This window comes from Papaver somniferum, chromosome 4 (genome assembly GCF_003573695.1).
Source record: "Papaver somniferum cultivar HN1 chromosome 4, ASM357369v1, whole genome shotgun sequence".
Classification (NCBI taxonomy): Eukaryota; Viridiplantae; Streptophyta; class Magnoliopsida; order Ranunculales; family Papaveraceae; genus Papaver; species Papaver somniferum.
In genome coordinates, this window is record NC_039361.1 from 155,398,043 (window position 1) to 155,420,637 (window position 22,595).

The 22,595-nt window shown below is 33.9% G+C and overlaps 1 pseudogene; it reads right to left on the bottom strand.

Annotated features, from left to right (window-relative positions):
* Positions 1-20,759, bottom strand: part of LOC113273328 — an 81,225-nt pseudogene extending 60,466 nt beyond the window's left edge.
* Positions 20,760-22,595: the final 1,836 nt, after the last annotated feature.

A 22,595-nucleotide genomic window follows, 5' to 3' on the forward strand; every position in this document is an offset into this window, starting at 1 on the left:
ATAATGACAATAGCCGTTTTCACACACTATTAGCATCAAAGCAATTTTCAAGATACTGAAATAATCATTATCGAAACATTTCAAGCATACATAAAATGATTGTATCACACAAACCATGTAAGATGTTACTCAGCAATTTTCTCATGATATAAGATGAACTTGGTCGAAGCGAAATCTTACGAACACATATTTCGAGAAATATGTAAGCGAGATATACTCAGCTCGAAATCTCAAATGTTTATAGAGAAAACTATATCGTGACACGACTTATGTCTCAATATAGGAGATAGTAGAAATAGACTTTCCAAGTGATAGATGAGTTCAAGTCTCCACATACCTTTTGTCGAAGAAGTTCAACAAGCTCCACTTAATAGTTCTTCGTCTTCAAATTATGAACTCTATGAAATCTAAGCTCAACTACACTATCTATGTCCTAGTCCGAGACATCTATAAATGGTCTAGAAATCAAGACTTATAGTTTAGATCACTAACATTGACAAACATGCTTGAGATAGCAATGCATGCGAGGTCGGCCGAGCAGTGCTCTAACATCTCCCCCTTTGTCAATTTTAGTGACAAAACTATCAACATATATGGATTACAAAATAGATAGAAATTATAGCTTGTCATCCAAATGCTTGATCTCCTTGGCATCTTCAACGCGACTCGAAATCTTTGTCACTTCCAAGTACTCCATGATCCTAAAGGTTTTAAGTTCATCATCACAGTTGTTGAAGATCTATAGTGATAACAATGAGAAAACAAAATTCTCTCAATCATTGTTATACAGTGTCATAGTATTATTACACAACATCAAAGTCCAATTGTATCACAACTTTGACAACAATATTATGGTGATATGTATCACTCCTCCTTAGTCGATACTTCATCTCAACATGAAAACCACTCCCCCTTACATAATGATCCGTAAACCATATGTATTTGTAGTATCATACTACACATTAATTCTCCCCCTTTTTGTCAATTTAAATTGGCAAAGATACGAAAACTAGTGGGATACTCATGAAATTTTCACAGAGATAGTTCATGACCAAAAGAGAATACCATATCAACTTATTTAGATACCATCATAAATCCGAAGTTAAATGTATTCATGTATGGGCTGTCGTAGGCACAACAAATTAATAAATATATTTCCCATTAATTAACTGATAATATAGAGGTAGTAAGAGATCGTTCCCACAGAGAGCTGTGTAATTGATTGGTTATTTGAAATAACAAAATAAATTAAATAACAAAGGGGGGTTTTGGTTATAAGATATAAATAAAAATACAATAATAAAGAAAAGAGGTGATCAAGGAATCCTTCGCCGTTACCAGGCGTTACAGGATTAGAATACTTATTTATTGTTCACAAGAACCATTCATCACCAAACGTAGAATAGCAGCTAGCTCAGTGCTATCCCCAGAACTCCTTTTACCACGGATATGAAATTTCTCGAATATCAGATTCTATTCAACTGAACCACCAAGTAGTAGCTCACTCAAGGTGTAATTCAATCGAACGCTTTAAGCTTTGTGAATTAGGTTAATCTCAGTAGTTAAACTCCTAGCTTAAGGTTTACTTTCTGGTGTTGTTTTTACACATGATTCCTCCACAGAATCCCTCTGTAAGGTCTCGTGATTTCTACTTGTGTAGAAATTTATTCGACGATTACTTATCTCCTTACTTCTACTAGCAATAAAACGATCAATAGATCAATCTAGCGTGCACTCCAAATCAATCTAAGAATCACTCATAAACCCTAGATATGGTAAAAACAAACGATGATGATAAAAACTCTCAATAGATTTGTATTAATAATAAATCTTCACGCTTAGAACATTGAATTCATCCTTAATCAACAAAGGATTTAGCTACTCATATTACAAAGAAGATGACAATGGTGGTTTCCCCCTAAAGGGGTAAACCCTAGGTTTAATATAGAACTTGTGATATGAGATCGTTGATTTTACATTACCTAATACCTTTTTATAGGTTTACATTGCTTTTCCATCAAGTATTTAGTTCGGTTGAAGAACCCGACCCAAAAAATACGAAATAACGACTCCAAACGTGACCTTAGGCCTTCCAAGGTATGAATACACGTTTTACCACTTGCTAAGTATGCGTACCTGTTCCGAAAACTTAAAATTCCAGCAGAAATTTTCAGAATTAAGTATGTGTACCCGGTATGCGAACCTGGTATGCGAACCTTACTGTCTTCGGTATTGATAAAAACTTGTTTTGGCCACTACTTCTTCATCCGAACTCGGAATGACCTAATTCTTTTTGAATACTTTTCCTATTTAAATTCTCTTCAAGATGGTGATCAGAAATCCTTAATTTGAATGAGATAAGATCGGTCTTTGTCCCTTCTATTGATTTTGAGCGTTTTGCTCTTTTTCATCGCACTTCTTCCACTTCTATTGGCTTGGGCACTTGGATACTTGGAATACTTCTCTTCATAGCTCTTTTCAGCATTGTACCTCCTTTTTGGATGATTCACCTATTGGAGGCAAATAAGAGAAAATAATAATACGAAAATATGCAAGAATAATAGCTAAAACAAGTATGGAATGGACACTAAATCATATGAATTATGCACTTATCAAATTCCCCCACACTTAGATTTTTCTAGTCCTCGAGCAAACTAAATAAAACTAATCCTAAATACAACAAATCCATGTCGTGAGGATACGGTTACTATTAGCATGAATAACAGACCTTTAAACTCCTAGGTGTCCCTAGTGGACGAGTTATAGTCTCGTGAGGGCTTACAAGAGGTATACCCACAAAACCTACTCCAATTTCTATCCTTGAAAGAACTACTAAGGATAGACACAAAATAGTAGCTAATAAGATAATCATCATACATATCTTTAGATGCAAACATCCCACATACATTCCAATCATCACACACAAGCAATTACTTAGTATGACATTCAACCTGATTGCAAAACTATACTAAGATAGTCATCGTACTTGTTTCAATGTTTGTCACAACACTCGCACACTGAAATCACATGGATAGATAAGAAAATGGAAATGAAAAAATGAAGTGTGCAAATATTGACTAAAGTGAAAGATATTACCCACAATACTTGTATGAATGTCGCTAAAGGATTCTATTTATAACAAAATAGTTGAGAGAAGCACCCATTTAACTTGACCACATGATTAGATACTCTAAGCGCATGTTTCTTTTTCAGCAAGTATGTGATAGTTGCCTTGGATCCTGCATTCCATGTTTGCTTAGGCGACGGAGACAGGGATAACGTTTCACACGTACTGTTATCTAAGCGTCAAGAACCTCATCAATAGTCTTTTTGACTTGATATATAATGATGATATGGTTTTTGTTTTATCGACTATGATTAGTCCGAAATTCCGGACCTATCATTTATTAGTGTCAATAAATGAAGAGGAGCCTTATTTATTTATTTTTTATTTTTTTTCGGCTTATTCTTTATGAGTGTAAGACAAATGTATTATGGGGCTTTTATATACTCAACCAATGATTACCTTGCTACAACATCCACGGTAGTATCAGGATCCCACCAAATCACTTTAGACAAACATATAACTGCAAAAATAAAGGGTAAGTGATTCAGTATTGATTAATTGCGAGGATAAATCTTTCAAACGACTACCGTAGCTTAGTTTGGCATTCAATTATGAACGTATATATTTAAGGATTGAAATAAATGGAACTTAATATATAGCTTGAAGAATCGTTTCAACCTTAAGAGGTTTAGAGTGTCATCCTAAATAGCTCATAATTAACTCCAAAAGATTAAGTCTCAAGAACGCAAGAAATTAAAGAGTATTTTTTTGTGCAATCCAAACATGTTTAACTAATCCCCCACACTTAAACTCAACATTGTCCTCAATGTTCAAAACCGAAAATTCTGATTTCTGACATACCAGCCCTGAAAAACTCGAAAAATGTACCAATGGGTAGGGAACTAGGAATAACATCCTATACTAAAGTTGTTCGCCTACGTCTTTTCTATAAAGTTTCAAAAGGGAACATTGTTTCGATAAATGGTCTGACTTTTATCGCCTCCGGACTGACATACATGCAATCTGAAAAAAGTCTGTAAGAATACTGAAACTCAAATGTCCAGGCCTATCTCTCCAACTTAACAGACTCCAAATTCAGATTTTATTTTTTAAAAGAAAGGTGAGTCTGTACTTTTTAAAATTTGGGGTCAACCACTCAAATCGGACTCCGTATGAAGTCTTGAGAGTTGATTTCGTGGCTAGTGCGCAGTCAGAAATTTCTGACGAGAATTCGTCAAAACTTTCATTATAGATATAGAACTTTGTAAAATTTAAGATGGTAATGCAACATATGATATGAAAAACTAAGAAAAATTAAAAACAAAAGGGATAGAGATACAAAAACGATGGTTTGCCTCCCATTTAGCGCTTGGTTTAACATCGTCAACTCGACGTTATTGTTATCGTCCATACATCAACAATCTTAAAATTTGGTAATCCCTCCAAATAAAAATAAGCAATTCCAATAATAGCTTCAAAAAAACATTAGCACAAAATATAAATATTGAAACTATCACTTTATTGAAGTTTCTCCCACACTTAGTCCCTTCTACACTCGGAAGTGGATAGAGAACGTAGAATTCGAGAACTTCAAAAGGTTCCAAAGTTTGGTGAACCTGCACAATACTCAAATCAAACAAATCAAGTGGTGGGTACTTATAAGAAAAATAATCCTTTAACACTTTGGAAGCACACAAATCCAATCCTAAGTGAGGTACTTTCTTAAAAGTTGGGTTAACAACTCTTTCATAAGCTACTTTGATTAGAGGAAAAGGATCAATGGATATAGAATTATGCAAAGGATTAGACAAACCTTGTTTCAGATCCTCATTAATTATCTCCAATGAATTACTTACCTCAAGTATATCGTGGTCCTCTATTGAACTATTATTATCTAGATCAATTGGGTCTTTCACCACTTCAATCAATTTGGTTTTATTCTCATTCTCCATCTCTTCAATAACCTCTTTATCGGATTCAGAATCTTCCCCCAAAAAGTCTAGTTCATTGATGCAACTCACAATATCTCCGTTTGAATACGTTACACCATTTATAACAATAAATATGTCATACCCAACCTCCTCCTTTTGAATAGGTGAGGGATCATTATTATGATCCGGAGTTGGAATAAATGCATCATTGTTACATGGAATCTCCAAAGGTTGCTCATCTTCAAAATATTCTTTATCGTCCATAGGAATTTCAGAATTGTTTTGTTTTTGAGGATGAACTTCTTCCTCATCCCTATTTTTACCGAGTTGAGCAATTTGTTCATATAATTTTTCTGAATTCCTTTGAATTTCTTGGTGTGACTCTTCAGTCTTTTTGTTGATCTCGTCCATCATTTGACGAAACTATTTCATTGTTTGGTTATCTCGATCCAACTTATTCATAAACTGGTGCATTAGATCTGCCAGACTAGTAGAATTATCATTAGAAGCACAACTGTCCCCCCATCCTTGTGGTTGCTCACTTACATACCCTTCATAAGGTTCTTGATATGTATGAGAATAACCAAAAGGTTCCGTAAGATATTGATCGTAACCAAAAGATTGGTTTTGATTATACCCATATGATGGTTGGTAATTATCATATGAATGAGATTGAAAACCATATTGATTATCACTATTACGTGATTGATCTTGTGCTACGTATATGTTATTTCCGTAAGGAAACATGACGACTCACAAGAACAAAAGAGAAAATAAAACAAGCTAAACAAATAGCAAATCAATTAGCGACTGCTCCCCGGAAGCGACGCCAAAATTTGTATGGGATGTCGTAGGCACAACAAGTTAATAAATACATTTACCACCAACTAACTGATAATAGAGCGGTAGTAAGAGATCGTTCCCACAGAGAGTTGTGTAATTGATAGGTTATTTGAAATAACAAAATAAAGTAAATAACAAAGGGGGGTTTTGGTTATAAGATATAAATAAAAATACAATAATATAAAAAAGAGATGATCAAGGAATCCTTCGCCGTTACCAAGAGTTAACAGGATTACAACACTTATTTATTATTCGCAAGAACCATTCATCACCAAACGTAGAATAACAGCTAGCTCAGTGCTATCCCCAAAACTTCTTTTACCACGAATACGAAAGATCTCCAATATCAGATTCTAATAAACCGAACCACCAAGTAGTATCTCACTCAAGGTGTAATTTAATAGAACGCTTTAAGCTTTGTGAATTAGGTTAATCTCAGTAGTTAAACTCTTAGATCAAGGTTTACTTGCTGGTTTTGTTTTTACACACGATTTTTCCACAAAATACCTCTGTAAGGTCTCGTTATTTCTACTTGTGTAGAGAGTTATTCGACGATTACCTATCTCCTAACTTCTACTAACAATAAAACGATCAATAGATTAATCTAACGTACACTTCAAATCAATCTAAGGATCACTCATAAACCCTAGATATGGTAAAAACAAACTATGATGATAAAAACTCTCAATAGATTTGTATTAATAATAAAGCTTCACGCTTAGAACATTGAATTCATCCTTAATCAACAAAGCATTTAGCTACTCATATTACAAAAAAGATGACAATGGTGGTTTCCCCCTAAAGGGGTAAACCCTAGGTTTGATATAGAACTTGTGATATGATATCGTTGATTTTACATGACCTAATACCTTTTTATAGGTTTACATTGCTTGGCCATCAAGTATTTAGTTCGGTTGAAGAACCCGACTCAAAAAATACGAAATAACGACTCCAAACGTGACCTTAGGCCTTCCAAGGTATGAATACACGTTTTACCACTTGCTAAGTATGCGTACCTGGTCCAAAAACTTCAAATTCCAGCAGAAATTTTCGGAATTAAGTATGCATACCCGGTATGCGTACCCGGTATGCGAACCTTACTGTCTTTGGTATTGATAAAAACTTGTTTTGGCCACAACTTCTTCATCCGAACTCGGAATGACCTCATTCTTTTTGAATTATTTTCCTATTTAAATTCTCTTCAAGATGGTGATCAGAAATCCTTAATTTGAATGAGTTAAGATCGTTATTTGACCCTTCTCTTGATTTTGAGCGGTTTGCTCTTTTTCGTCGCACTTCTTCCACTTCTCTTGGACTTGGGTACTTGGATACTTGGAATACTTGTATTCATATCTCTTTTCATCACTTTGTAGCTCCTTTTTGGATGATTCACCTATTGGAGGCAAATAAGAGAAAACAATAGTAATAATACGAAAATATGCTAGAATAATAGCTAAAACAAGTATGGAATGGACACTAAAATCATATGAATTATGCGCTTATCAATTCATCAAGGAGTTTATAAAGATACAAGATAACCCCTAATATTACACAGCCGCACTCCCCACAAATATTTGGTAATTAAGCACAAGTTCAAAATGAACTCTCCCCCATTAAATGTCATTCCCGAAAGAACAACAAAGGCGACCTTACTTTCACAAGAAAATAAGGATTTCTTTGGAAAAATTTAAATCACATGAAAACATGAATTTGAATCCAAAGTATTCAATTGAATTATCCATAAAAGAATTCATGATTAATCCAATCAAAATGCACAATTAAATTAATCACAAGAAAACTCATAATTAATTCAATTAGAATAACACAACTAAATTCACCACAAAAAGTGATCAATTCAATTGGTCATACTCGACATAAGAGAACTTACGGAACAACAACTAAAATAACCAAAAGAGAATGATCAATTTATTTGGTCATGCTCAAACATAAGGAACCTTACGGAGCAACACAATATATGCACATTCGGATATCGACCAATACTGCGGAATAGACAAGAAATTCATTCTATTTTCCATCACTATTTGCACAATGACATATAATAGACTCAATCCTTGTAAACAAAATTTTTATCCTTTCTTTCATCAAAACAATAACATAAAAGGCTTTAACTTTTGTAAGAAGAAAAAAAACACAATGTTTGCCAAATATTTCTCAATAATCCTTAGAATTAGAGCCTGAGTCATAAAACATACTTTCATAACTTTGATTGATTGACAAAATAAAACGACATATAATGACGTACAAAAAACCTTGAGACTCCCATAGTCATCATCCTTGTTCCTCTGAAGATAAATTCAAGGATGAGGTTACCTAAAGTTAGGTACAGGAGTGAGAAGTGATCTCACTGCCAAACATGGAAGAAGGGTTGTACAAGTTTTTTGACCGTTTTACTTGTATATTAACCTTTTTCCATTGATTATAATGTATTCCAGAGGAATTAGTCATAAACCCTATCAAAAGTCCATCTGAAGGATTTTTCAGAAGACTGAGTCTAGGAGCTCTAGAAATAGGTTTCTGAAAAAGGAATTTGGAGGATTTACATTTTCTTTATATAGACTTACCAGACTTGTTCTTATAAACACATAGAAAGTCTTTATTAGTAGCACAAGAGTTTATACCATAATGAGGAACATGCAACCTGTGATGATCTCCAGAAGAGAGATCATTTATAAGAATTCTGGTTTTATGTCGGTAAGAGATTCATTATAGATGTCGTCAGACGATTTACTCCATTGACAGTAGAAAGAAGCAAATTATGGATAATAGAAATATGTTTTTTTCTGGCAAAGCAATGAAGAGCATAGTGATTCTTTTTCCCGCAGAAGGAACAACATCGTGGATTAGAGACATGCTTGTCTTGATCCATAACTTCTTATATCACATGCATATTTTGCAAGTAATCATGGTGGGTAATTCTTTAGAAGAACCATTCATACTAGGTAAACCCTTGTGAGAAACAGAAGAAGGTGCAGGAGATGATTTTTTCATCAAAACAGAGTTTTCCCTTTTTAAGGCATTACACTGTTCTCGGGCATATTGAAGAGATGCAACAAGTTTCTCTTTTTCAACACGAAAACTGTTAATTTCTGATGAATGAGTCTTGACTAGGCGTTCTTCTGTAGCTGTGTTTTCTCTGACATAATTTTCAAGCATACTAATCTTCTTGTGTTTTAGAGTAGTTTTTTGAGCCAGTTTTTCGATACTGTTAGAGAGAGATTGAACGTAGCTATAGAGTTCACGTTCACTGTCAAGAGATTTCTCAAATTCATCAATAAGATGATCAATATTTTCTTCAAGAGACTTGATTTTGGCGGCTTGACAATCGATGATTTCAATAGATTTTTTTAATGTTCTGGTGAGTTCCATTTTTGATTCTGACATGATCTCACAAATCTTGTTTTTCCCTCGGGATTCGAAAGAATCTACTAAGGAGTTATCCTTTGAGGAAAACCCAAGATTTGTGGTGTAATCAGAAGATTCGGAAGACATCTCTGTATGCGCTGGTTTAAGAGACATACAAGCCCACAGAAATCAGATTGCTACAAACACAGACTTATAAGTTCTTTAACGTGTTTGTCTGCTCTGATACCAATTGAAAATGCGGGGGTCTAACAACCGCACCCAACAATTTATTTGGAAATCTGAGAGGACTTACTCCAATATACTTTCTAGAGAATCAACTATCAATCTACAATAAAGTATATCAAAGAGTTTAATATCTCTAACTCTTAATTCAATCCGCAATCAGCAAATAGAAATCTGCGAGCCCGATTGAACATAAGAGGAAGTACTTGAACGATACCAAAGACCAATGTTCAAGTGTCAATCAATGTAAATCAACAACCCAAGGTTGGATATTCTAATTGATTGATCTTAAAGCACAACCTGTGATATTTCAATTATATAACAAAATATAATTCGGAAAAAAAATAACACAAACACCAGAATTTTGTTAACGAGAAAACCGCAAATGCAGAAAAACCCTGAGACCTAGTCCAGATTGAACACCATATTGTATTAATCCGATACAGACACTAGCCTATTACCAATGAACTCCAGACTGGACTGTAGTTGAACCCTAATCAATCTCACACTTATTCAAGGTACAGTTGCGCTCCTTATGTCTCTGATCCAAGCAGGATACTACGCACTTGATTCCCTTAGTTGATCTCGCTCACAACCAAGAGTTTCTACGACCCAAAGTCGAAGACTTGATAGACAAATCTGTCTCACACAGAAAAGTCTATAGGATTGAATAAATCTGTCTCCCACAGAAATACCCAAGAGTTTTTGTCCGTCTTTTGATAAATCAAGGTGAACAGGAACCAATTGATAAACCAGACTTATATTCCTGAAGAACATCCTAGTATTATCAATCACCTCACAATAAACTTAATCGACTAGCGAAACAAGTTATCGTGGAATCACAAACGATGAAACAAAGGTGTTTTTGATTACTTCTCTATCTTGCATATCAGAGACATAAATCGCGATCCAATTATTTCAATTGTACTCAAAACGATAGAAACAGCCAGATCAGATCACACAACTACAATGATAATAGTTGGGCCTGACTTCACAATCCCAATGAAGTCTTTAAGTCGTTAACCTACAGGGTCTCGAGAAGAAACTTAAGGTTAAAGGAGAATCGACTCTAGTTATGCAACTAGTAACATACATGAGGTGTGGGGATTAGGTTCCCCAGTTGTTAGAGTTCTCCTTTATATAATTTTCAAATCAGGGTTTGCAATCCAAGTTACCTTGGTAACAAAGCATTCAATAATCACCGTTAGATGAAAAACCTGATTCAACCAAGCTAATATCTTTCAACCGTTAGATCAAACTTAGCTTGTTACACACAAATAAAATGTACCCTCATTTAGGTTTATGTCACCGTACCTAAACGTGTACACCATGTTGGTTCACAAATAGTTAACCGAGGTTAGCCATATGATTGCTCTGATATCAACCTAATTCATATCAACCATAACTATTTCAAATGACTCAAATGAAACTAGTTAAGAGTTGTCCAATTGTTTAGAAAACACAATTGAAATAAAATCGGTTTGATTCACTTGAATCAATCATGAACATTGTAGCCACGGTTTGCAAAGATTGCATTCCTTATTATTTAAATGTTTTATTCCATAAACTAACCAATTTTACAAAGTAACCAGCTTAAGTATGCGTACTTAAGCAACCGGTTTTTTGAGTTTGTAAAGTTCCTAAACTCAGAAGAAATTTTCGGTTCGAAAACTTCTGCCAGTATGCGTACGGGTACGCATACTTAAGACTAGTTTAGGAGTTTGTAATTCCCAAACTCAGCAGATATTTTCAGTTCAGTATCTTGTCTCCTTCACCAATTTGGTATACACACATATGCATACAATTAGTTCCCGGTTTGTGGATTTATGCACTAATGTGCGAACACACTATATATGCTTATATCTAAACATGGTTACATTCTCAACTCTTTATTTCAATCATTGAAATATTCTTCTATAATGACAGTAGCCGTTTTCACACACTATTAACATCAAAGCAATTTTCAAGGTATTGAAATAATCATTATCGAAACATTCCAAGCCTACATCAAATGATTGCATCACACAAACCATGTAAGATGTTACTCGACAATTTTCTCATGATATAAGATGAACTTGGTCGAAGTGAAAGCTTACCAACACATATTTCGAGAAATATGTAAGCGAGATATACTCAGTTCAAAATCTCAAATGTGTATAGAGAAAATTATATCGTAACATGACTTATGTCTCAATATATGAGATAGTAGAAATAGACTTTCCAAGTGATAGATGAGTTCAAGTCTCCACATACCTTTTATCGAAGAATTTCCACAAGCTCCCCTTAGTCGTTCTTCGTCTTCAAATGATGAACTTTTTGAAATCTAAGCTCAACTACACTATTTATGTCCTAATCCGAGACATATATAAATAGGCTAGAAATCAAAACTTATAGTTTTGATCACTAACATTAACAAAAATGCTTGAGATAGCAATGCATGCGAGTTCGACCGAGCAGTACTCTAACATCTACTAAGTCAAATTTTAGATAGGTTAGAATTGTAGTTGAGTATCAGTGATCACCCTTGAAGACTGAATATCGACGAAGACGTTCGGAAAAACTTCTGTATAAGGTATGTGAAGAGCGAACCATCCTATTTTACTCATTATACCATCTTCATATCTATTGAGATTATGTTGTATGACTTATAGTAAATATGATAAGAAGATGTTTCGAGTCAAGCTTGTCTTGTGAAAAATCTCGAAATATGAGTTAGCGATTAGATGTTCAAAGGTCCTTAACAATATTAGTTCTATGAATTAATTTGTGGATCAATTAAAAAATTTCCCATGCAAGTGATTGTATCACTTGGGGATGTGTCAAACATTATAATATATATATGAACTTACTGAAATTACAACTCAGGGAAGGTTGGCGAACTCAAACCACAAGTTCATATGGGTACAATTCACGAACCTGGTTGGTGAACCGTGGTGGACTGATTTTATAAGTTTGATAAATTGTCTAGCAGTTGCCGAATTCGGTTCACGAACCTTAGCACCATGGTCCCTGACTCGTGAACAAGCCCTACAGTTGGTAAACCGTTATACCAACTGTCCCGATAATGTTTAGAAGATAAATACTTATTATTATTTTAATATGTTTAGCATTACTAGAACTCTCTTAAACACTTCTAAGAATATATTGAACACATAAACACTTATGTGTGCGAACTTTGATTAATTTTTTAGGTGTTTAAATGAACATCAAATAACTTTTAGTTCTTTGGAAAACTTTCCAAACCGAACAATCATTATTTTTCGGTTCCATAACAGAACCTATGTGTATAGTCTTTTATTGTAGTTTGAAAACCTAATTAGTTTTGCTTGATTCTCAAGTTATCTTAGCTTGAATTCTAAGCTAACCTCGTTCTTTCAAAACTATCAATAGAGTATCCATGTTAACTGGGAAAATAAATCCCTGACACTTTGTGTCCTAGTTGATTCTAGTGTCGCCTATATTGACCAATTAGGTCCATGACTAAAAAGATTTCACTTGGGGATTCGTAAAGCCAGGTCCGATTATCTTTACCTTGATAGTTCGTGAATCCTGATCTTGTTTTTATGTTATTGGTATTTTCGTAATCTCTTTCAGGCAAGATATATAGTAATCACAAAGTTCTCATAGTCTTAGACTTTGTGATTCCTCAAGATAGATATCTAAAGAGTGATCTTAGTTGATCTTTTGACGATTATTGTTTAGAAGTGGTTAAGAATCTAGGCTGCTTTTCGGTAGTAGTAAGTTTTGGATTTGTGAGATTTGGTAGATTTTCTATTCCAAACAGATTACCACATCCTGATATTTGATCTAAACGGAAATCAAATAGGCTTATCTGTTAGAGGCAGATTAGTACCAAAAGTCCTCACTTTGGCTGAAACAACTTTTAGGCTGTAAAGGACGTCAGCTAAGGGTATCACGTGCGTAGAACCTTGATAGGTTCAAGAGACGTAAGGAGCACGACTGCAACTTAATCGCTTGTAGGGTGGATTCGGTCTCAATCGCATTCCAGTATGAAGTCTGATAGTAGTCTAGTGTTTGTAGCGGCTTAATACAATGTGGTATTCAATTTGTACGAGGTCCCGAGGTTTTTATGCTATTATGGTTTCCTCATTAACTAAATTTATGGTGTCTTGTGTTTTTCCTTTTCTGCATTATATTTTATCTTTATAATTGGATTTACACAGGTTTGTACGTATTCCGCTTAATTGTAATCGATTATGAGACTAGTTAGAATTCGTACCTTGAAAGATAGATAACAATTTCAATCACTTGGTAGATTCCAATTGAATTATTTGGATATGACTAGATTGATCTTGGATATTAATTTTTGAGATCGTCCAAGTACTTTCCTTAACAGGCAAGTTCACAGACCTTGTGTTTATATACATATTGATTGAATAGAGGTTGAGACATTAACTCTATATACATATTTCCAAAGATCATTAAGTTGGTCTACTTGCGATTGTATTAAGCTTTGCCTATACAGGTTATCGAACGAAAAAGTTGGGTGTACTTGGTATCCCCTGCTTGTCTGCCAAGGTGTGACGTGTTTGAAGTGATCGCTATTATGAACAAGGGTTCAATCTCAATTAGCGTACCACCAGCTTTCAATGACACAAATTATTTATGGTGGAAAACTTTTATTCTTTCCTTTTTACAAGCTCGTGACTTTCAGACATGAGCACTTGTTGTAAGAGGATATGATGCTTCACTTGTTGGTGAAGGAGCTGATTTTTTTCCTAAAGGCATAACAACATATGACGACGAAGAAATCAAAGATGCTAAATGCAACTCTGATGGATTAGACGCCATTATCCACGACATAAGCCAAGATCTTCACCATCATGTGTCTACATGCACTAGATCAAAAGATGCTTGAGATATCTAAGAAACCATATTTGAAGAGAATTCTGTAGAGAAGGATGTCAGGCTTAAAAACCTAACTTATGACTGGGAAAACTTCTTATGTCTGATAAAAATTATTTTCAGGAATTTAATCTCAAATTATTGGAAATTCTGGATGCTTTTTATTCACTAGGAAAGACTATTCCTGAATGGGATATTGTGATGAAAATTATGAGATCTTTACCAGCTCGATACGAGTCTAAGAAACATGCCATCATGGAAGGAACGATCTTACTACACTTTCCAGAAGTACTCTTGTTAGAAAGTTAAAGATCTTTGATCATGAACAACAAACTAAAGCTGATAAATCTATTTCGTTCAAAGCACCTAAAAACACTGATGTACTTATTAAAAGTGAAAGTGTTGGTATCTCTGAGAAAGAGTTTGTTAACGAAATTTCAGATGAAGATCTTGAAAATTTGGGTTCTCTTATTAAAAGACAGTTTGGAGATCTTATCAAAAAGAAGAATAAATGGTTCTCAGGAGAATGTACTTCATCATCAACCAAACTTCATGATCGTATTACTTTTAAAAGGGATGACGATGAGAGTGATGATGAGTATATGCCTCAGTGCTTCAAGTGTAGAGGTTTTGGTCACTTTGCCAATGAGTGTCCAAATTGACGAAAATACACTGGCAACAAGGGTTTTGCTGCAACTCTTGATGAAACTACTGATTGTTATGATTCAGAAGAAGAAAGTTTTGGTTTAATACTTCTAGCTGAAACAACTAATCTTGATGAGAGTAGTGATACTCATATCAATCTCAACAAGCTGTTTGAAGATTCTCATCGATAACTTTTAAGGATATAATGGATTTTTCTTTGGAAAAACACATTATTGATCTTAAGAAACATCTTCGATGTGTTTGACAGCTGAGACTGAAAGTGTTTCTGATCCCCTTCTCAACCGATCATGTCCTTACTGTACTACTGAAAGTCATGAACTTCAACATGCGTCATGTACAAGCATAAAGTGAGGTATGTCAATAAACTACAACGGAGGGCGAATCATTTGACGAATGTGCTTAAATTCTTTCAAAATCCTAACCCTGCTAAGGTATGCAACCCTGTTTCTCCTACTTCTTCTAAAAGTGTTAATATTCATGAGGAAAAGGTTCCAAGGGGAAATAAGAGATCACGGTCTAAACGATCGAAAAAGATGAAAATTGACAACCATTACATGAACCAAGTGGTGAGCTTATTAATACTCACCCAACACAAATTAATTGTATTGGAAAAGGTGTCGCCTTGTCTCATATGCCCTGAAAAGAGACGAGAACATTGCACCTCCAAAGGGCTTGGGACAAACTCTTTTGTTTGTATCTTGAAACTTATTACTTGAATTTCCATATATTTTTCACAGATTCAAGGTTAAACTTTCTTATTGATATTTCGTGCTTAAAACGGGAATAACATTAATTCATATTGAGCTTTGCTCCATTGAGTTCTGTACAACTTTAAGGTTTTTGACTTGGTTATAATCCAAATTTATTCTCACTTCCATAAAGAAATTATTGGAATATTCAAAAGAATTTTATCTTGAAACTATTAATTTCGCTCTTTTCACACTACTTTTCAAGTAATAAGTATAAAGAGTTACCTTTGCACAAACTTAAGAAAGGGTATAATTGTATTTTGCTTTTTAATTTGATTTTTGGTACATGAACGAACCTTTTCTGGTCGGTCGGTTCTTGAACTATTTGTTACTCTTTCTATTTAAACTTTCACTGGTTTTCGGAAATTTTCAAAAAACCTAAAGTGACTTGAAGATCTATAGTTTTTTTTACACATCATACTCAAGTTAGAGCTATGGTATCCTCAGGTATGATTTCTTCGGATGTACCTTCTCTACCTATGGTTGTTGATTCTACAACGAAATATGTTGAGTTTGTTGTTCCTAAGGAGAAAGATTCACTTTTTATGAGAAAAATGAATAACATGAAGAAATCTGGGGTAAACTTCTTAAATCAGCAAAGGTTTGCAAATATTCTTGAAGATCTTAAGAATACCAAGATGGAAGTGCAAGGTCTTAAAAACATCTTGCATAAATCTTTGAAAATTCAATAAGCACTTGTCAAACAACACCCAAACATGTTTGAAGGATCTAATGCTCTTCTTCATAAAATTTATGTTCCAATGTCCGTTGATGATGAAGAGTTCGGGAATGATTTGGCTTTCTTCCTTGTACAAATTTTGTTCTTATTGATTAAGGAGGATGAAAAAGCGGGGGTACAACAACCACACCCAATAATTTGTTTGGAAATTTGTATGGACTAACTCTAATATACTTTCAAGAGAATCAACTAGACAGTCATACTCAATCTTAAGAAAAGTATATCAAAAAGTTATATCTCAATTTCTCAATTCAATCCGCAATCAAACAAATAAAAACTTGCGAGCCCGATTGAATATAAGAAATAACTTGGACGGTATCAAAAACCAAAAACCAATATCCAAGTATCAATCAATTTAATCAACAACCCAAAGTTCGGATCCACAATTGATTGAACTTACGTACAACCTGTGATATTTCAATTATATAAAAAATATAATGCAGAAAAGAAATAACACAAACACCAGAAATTTTGTTAACGAGGAAACCGCAAATGTAGAAAAACCCCGGGACCTATTCAAGAATAAACACACACTAACTATAAGTTGTTACACCAATTTCCTACTACCTATTCGGGCTAGATGTAATACTTACTTCAGCACTTGTAGAACTCCTAGCAGAATACCAATTCTCTTTAGAAATTCTTCACGCAAATCTTCTAGCATAACTCAAGGTTCTCTTTAGAAGATACTCCAACATGATTGATACGATTTGATATTTTGTTTGCACAAAACACTGTTTTGATTTCCCTTTAGATGTGAATCAAGGTTTTGAAAATATTGTGTTTATTTTGATAAAAACAATTACTAGGTAAAAGTAATATCAAAAAAAACTTGTAGATTAGGGATTATTATAATCTTTAAAAATAGGAAGAGAAACCTACGGTTGGAAAATTGTTATACCAACTGTCCCGATAATGTTTAACAGACGCTTAAAGAATTATTATTTTAATATTTTTAGCATCGTTAAAACTCACTTAAACACTTCTAAGAATTCATTTATCACTTAAACACTTATGTGTGTCAATTTTGATTAATTCATTAGGTATTTAAATAGACGTCCAATAACTTTTAGTTCTTTGGAAAACTTGCCAAACCGAATAATCATTATACACGGTTCTGTAACAGAACCTATGTGTATAATATTTTATCGTAGTTTGAAGACCTAATTAGTTTTCTTGATTCTCAAGTTATCTTAGCTTGAATTCTAAGCTAACCCTGCTCTTCAAAAACTATAAATAGAGCATCCCTATCAACTGGGAAAATCAATACCTGATACTTTGTGTCCTGGTTGATTCTAAAGTCGCCTCTATTGACCTTTTAGGTCAAAGACTACAAAGACTTCGCTTGGGGATTCGTGAAGCTATGTACGACTATCTTTACCTTGATAGTTCGTGAATCCTGATCTTGCTTTTCTGTTATCTAGGTTTTCGTAATCTCTTTCACACAATATAGATAGTAAACACAAAGTTCTCTTTGTCTTAGACTTTGTGATTCCTCGAGATAGAAATATCTAAAGACTGATCTTAGTTAATCTTTCGACGATTGTTGTTGAGAGGTGGTTGAGAATCTAGGATGCTCTTCAGGAGTCGTAAGTTCCGAATTTGGGAGGTTTTATAGATTTTATATTGCAAACATATTTCCACACCTAGATATTTGATCTAAACCGAAATTAAATATGCTTATCTGTTAGAGGAATATTGGTATCAAAAGTCTCCACTTCGGTTGAAAAAACTCTTAGACTGTAAAGGACGTCAGCTAAGGGAATCAAGTGCGTAGAACTTTTCACAAGGAACACGACTGTAAATGAATCGCTTGGAGGGTGGATTCGGTCTCAACTACATTCTAGTCCGAAGTTTGATATGAGGCCAATGTTTGTAGCGACTTACTACAGTGTGGTGTTCAATCTGGACGAGGTCCCGAAGTTTTTCTGCTATAGTGGTTTCCTCGTTAACAAAATTTCTGGTGTCTTGTGTTTTTCCTTTTCCGCATTATATTGTTTATCATTATAATTAGATTTACACAGATTTGTATGTATTTAATCTAAGTAGATAAGCCCGCTTAATTGTTACCATTTACGAGACTCATTTCTTATACAATTAATATCTTGAAAGATAGATAACAAGTTCAATCACTTGACAAAATTCCGACAGAATTATTTGGATATGAATAGTTTGATCTTGAATATTGTTTTTTGTGATCGTTCAAGTACTCTGCTTAACAATCACTCAATCAGGTTTGCGAACCTTGTGTCTATATACATACTGATTGAGTAAAGGTTGAGATATTAACTCTATATACATATTGTCAAGGATCATTAAGTTGATATACTTGCAGTTTTATTAAGTTTTGTCTACAAAGGTTGCTGAACAAAAAAGTCGTGTGTATTTGGTTTCCCCTGCATTTTCACAACTCTTTATAAACTACATAATGCCGTTGTGATCAGTGGTTGCATTTTATGCAAAAAAAAAAGAAAAAGAACTGAATCCAATAGACATATGGTCATGCATTGTGAAGTGACAAGAAAAATCTGAATTATTTTCTTATTAGCCTTAGATGAGTTGGGTTTGTCAAGATTTTTTCAGAGCTTCTCTTTGGTAGTGGAAGAAGAAGCAAGACAAAGCTAAGAAATGAAAAATCTGGGATTTAATTACTTTGGCAGTTTGGTGTTCTATTTGGAATGAAAGAAATATAAGGCATTTTCAAAAAAGTATAGGTCGGCTTATAGACTTACATAGATGATGTTGAATTTCTTATTTTTTCCCTCTCATGTACTAAACATTTAAAATTAGACGATGGTCTTCCTTCACTTTTCAAATTAGATTAATCTTTTACATGATTATTAAGGGTATCAGTTAGCTTTTCTAATTTAAATTTGATTGGTGCATTGATGGCTAACCCATCCAAAGTTTCAAAAATAAATAATTAATCTAAATTTGGTTGGTGCATTGATGGCTAACCTATCTAAAGTTTCAAAAATAAATAACTAAAAACGAGCAAAACTCGTCACCTAAGAAATTCGAACTCTCGCGGGGAAATCCCACGTACTACTTAGCAGGCACAAGCCTTAACCACTCGACCAAAGCAACATTTTTGTTTCCCTTTACATATGCCAGAAATTTCTCCTCTTCCCCCTCTCTACGAAGTACTCGATTAAGATTACCGGTGGTTTTTAGAAACTTGAAGTTTAAAAGAATCTGAGAGAGTTTTTGTAACTTAATAATTAATATATGAGACACTCTCAACGGTTTTCATAAGAGATTTTTGTAAGAGGCTTGCAGAGACTAATTTATTGATTTGTAAAGATTTTTCGCATATTATTATAAAAAATATTTAACGTTTGGCACCCAATAAATATGCAACACTTAGTTTTGGTATCCAATATTTGAAATATTAAGGGTTAGTACCTCGACAGGATGTTGACTATCAACGATTTCGTTTCACCCCGTTATTTTAAATTTTCTATTTTTATAATTATTACAAATTAAATTTTTAAAAGAAAGGGAGTTAATAAAACATCCATAAAAATACCCCCTGTCACATCTTCCCTACCACCACCGGTTTTTTCCCATGTTCTTCCTTCTTTTTTGCACCTGCACCACCGCAACTTCTACTCGTTTCTACCTTCACCACCACTAACATCCCCCAACACTCACCACGGTCCACGGCCAACATAATCAATCTAATGAAATTCAATTAAAACCCATCCCTGTTAACAGATTACCAATTAAACCGTTTCTATCCTTTTTTATTATCTAATCAGGATTACCCGTTCTCATATTAACATCCAATTCAACGAAACCTCAAGAACCACTAAATCATTCATACACATAATCACCATATAAGGATTCTTCTAACCATATCACCGAAACAAAATCAGGCTGTTGCAAGTACATCGTTGTTGATAGATCATCCATTAACCACAAATCAGATCTATGGAAATCGTAACAAACGGGTTTCTAACTCGATCTCCATTTAGATATCGTAGACACTTGTCGACTTGGGCATCAGTAATCCAAACTTCTACCACTTTATTGTTTTAATCAATTTCTACACCTTTCTTATAAGTTGAAATAACATCATCAGAACTTACCTAAACCAATTAAAGGAGCACCTAATCTACTATACCATTTATTACTCCCATCTGGTTTACTTTCAAAAAGAAAAATACAATAAAATATTAAGCATTAGTTAAAGCTTATGTGTGTTGGTGAAGTGATGCATACGCATATGCTGCTGGTTTATCGCCATTTGGGAAAGCGGTGTTTCCCTTTGCAATAGCTCCTTCCGCCATGGACGAAGTTGGTTCCATGAAACAAGAGAGACAAGAATAAGAAAAGGCGACAATTTAGTTTTAGTATTCTTTTAGAATTTGGATTTAATCATGGCCGTTTATCGGGTTTTTATTAGGGATTAAATTGTAACTTTGAATAAAGTTTTAATAAAAATTAAAGAAATCAAATAATAATGGGTCAAACAGAGTCGTTGACAGTCAACATCCAATTAAGGTACCAATTCTTAGTATTTCAATTATTGAGTACCAAAATTAGGTGTTGGACGTTTACTGGATACCAAACATTAAATATCCCTTATTATATGCAAATCAAGGTACAAAAAATATTTTTGATCACCAAGAAAAATATTTATAGTTCCTTTAAAAGAAATTGTTTTTGATTAGTTAGTATGATAGTAACTTTTTATTGAGGAAAAACTCAACGGTAGTATTTATTTTTTTTATATTTAAAAGGTGAAAAAAGAGTGTTATTTTTTTTCCTTGCCATGTCATTTTCTTTAATCATTTTGCATATTCTTCAGTCGACAATGCTACACGGCGCCCTGCTCTGCTCCCTAGTTATCGCCAACGCTGAGATGGCAAACTGACGTGTAGGAAAATGTCAGAAACATTGAAACGTGTCACGTGAATTTCTCTTTCTATTTCTTTTCCAGTTTCTCTATATTCTCCTTCTGTTAAATTTTCTCCTTCTTTCTCATTTCAGTTTCTAGATCCTGATCAAAATTTTTGATTTGAAATTGACGATGATCAAAATGGTACTACAATGCAGAAACAACAATATCTTGATTAAGTTCAAAAATTCCAACTTCCCTGCAATCTTGAATTTTCTTTGTATTAATTAGATGAAGCACTAACATTCATTTGAGTTAAGAATTTTCCATTGGAATTACATTTAATCATGATACCAACAATTTTTTTTTGTCTTTCATCTCCCTCTTCTGACTGATTCTTCCCATGCTTAAGAATAAAAAAAAATCCTAATTAAATTTAAACAAGACCGAAAAATGACTAACTTAAACAAACCCAACTCACTGTTTCAGAAAACCCTATTTTGATTTCATGGGTTAGTATTTACTGATTTAAGGGTGTAAAAACATATTTATAGTATGGGTTTGATGTGAAATAAAAGTTAGGTTTTGTAAAAGTTTCATATAAAACCAGTGGAATCCATGAGATTTATTAACTGATTCAGAAATGGGGGCATCTGGATGATCTTAATGGAACCTTCACAATAACCACCTGCTGAAATTTTTGCACTTGATAACCTTGAGAGGTTGATTTTATGAACCCAAGCTTCAATTTAATTTTTGATTGATCTTGAATATTTACTTCTCTTGTAATAAACGATGAAAAAGAGATCAAGAAGAAGAAAGAAATTGAAAAAAGAGAAAAAAACTTGGACTAGAAAAAGAAGATGACACGTGGACCTTTACAGCTGAGCAAGCCACACATGAGACACGTAGGAATGGGCGGAGATCAGGGATCACAAAAGGGCGCAGAATATCATTTCCGTTCTTCATTTACACTTTCTTTAAAAGAAATAAACACTTGTTAAATAAAGAAGTCCCTCGAAATATTGTATATTCGGAGAGACTTCTATCAAGCCTATTTTAATTAAAAAGACTCTCAAAAATCCAAAAAAATACTAAAGTTTAATCCAATAACGGAGGATTTCATTGGCTTTTAGAAACACAATATCCAACAATAAAGATTTCAGAAATTTGGAAGGTTTCTAAATCAACTAACAAGAGATTCCATACCTCTTTAGATCCGCATGAATCCTAATTGACTACCCCTATTAATTATTTTACAAGAGACTCTTACTGGGATTTGAAT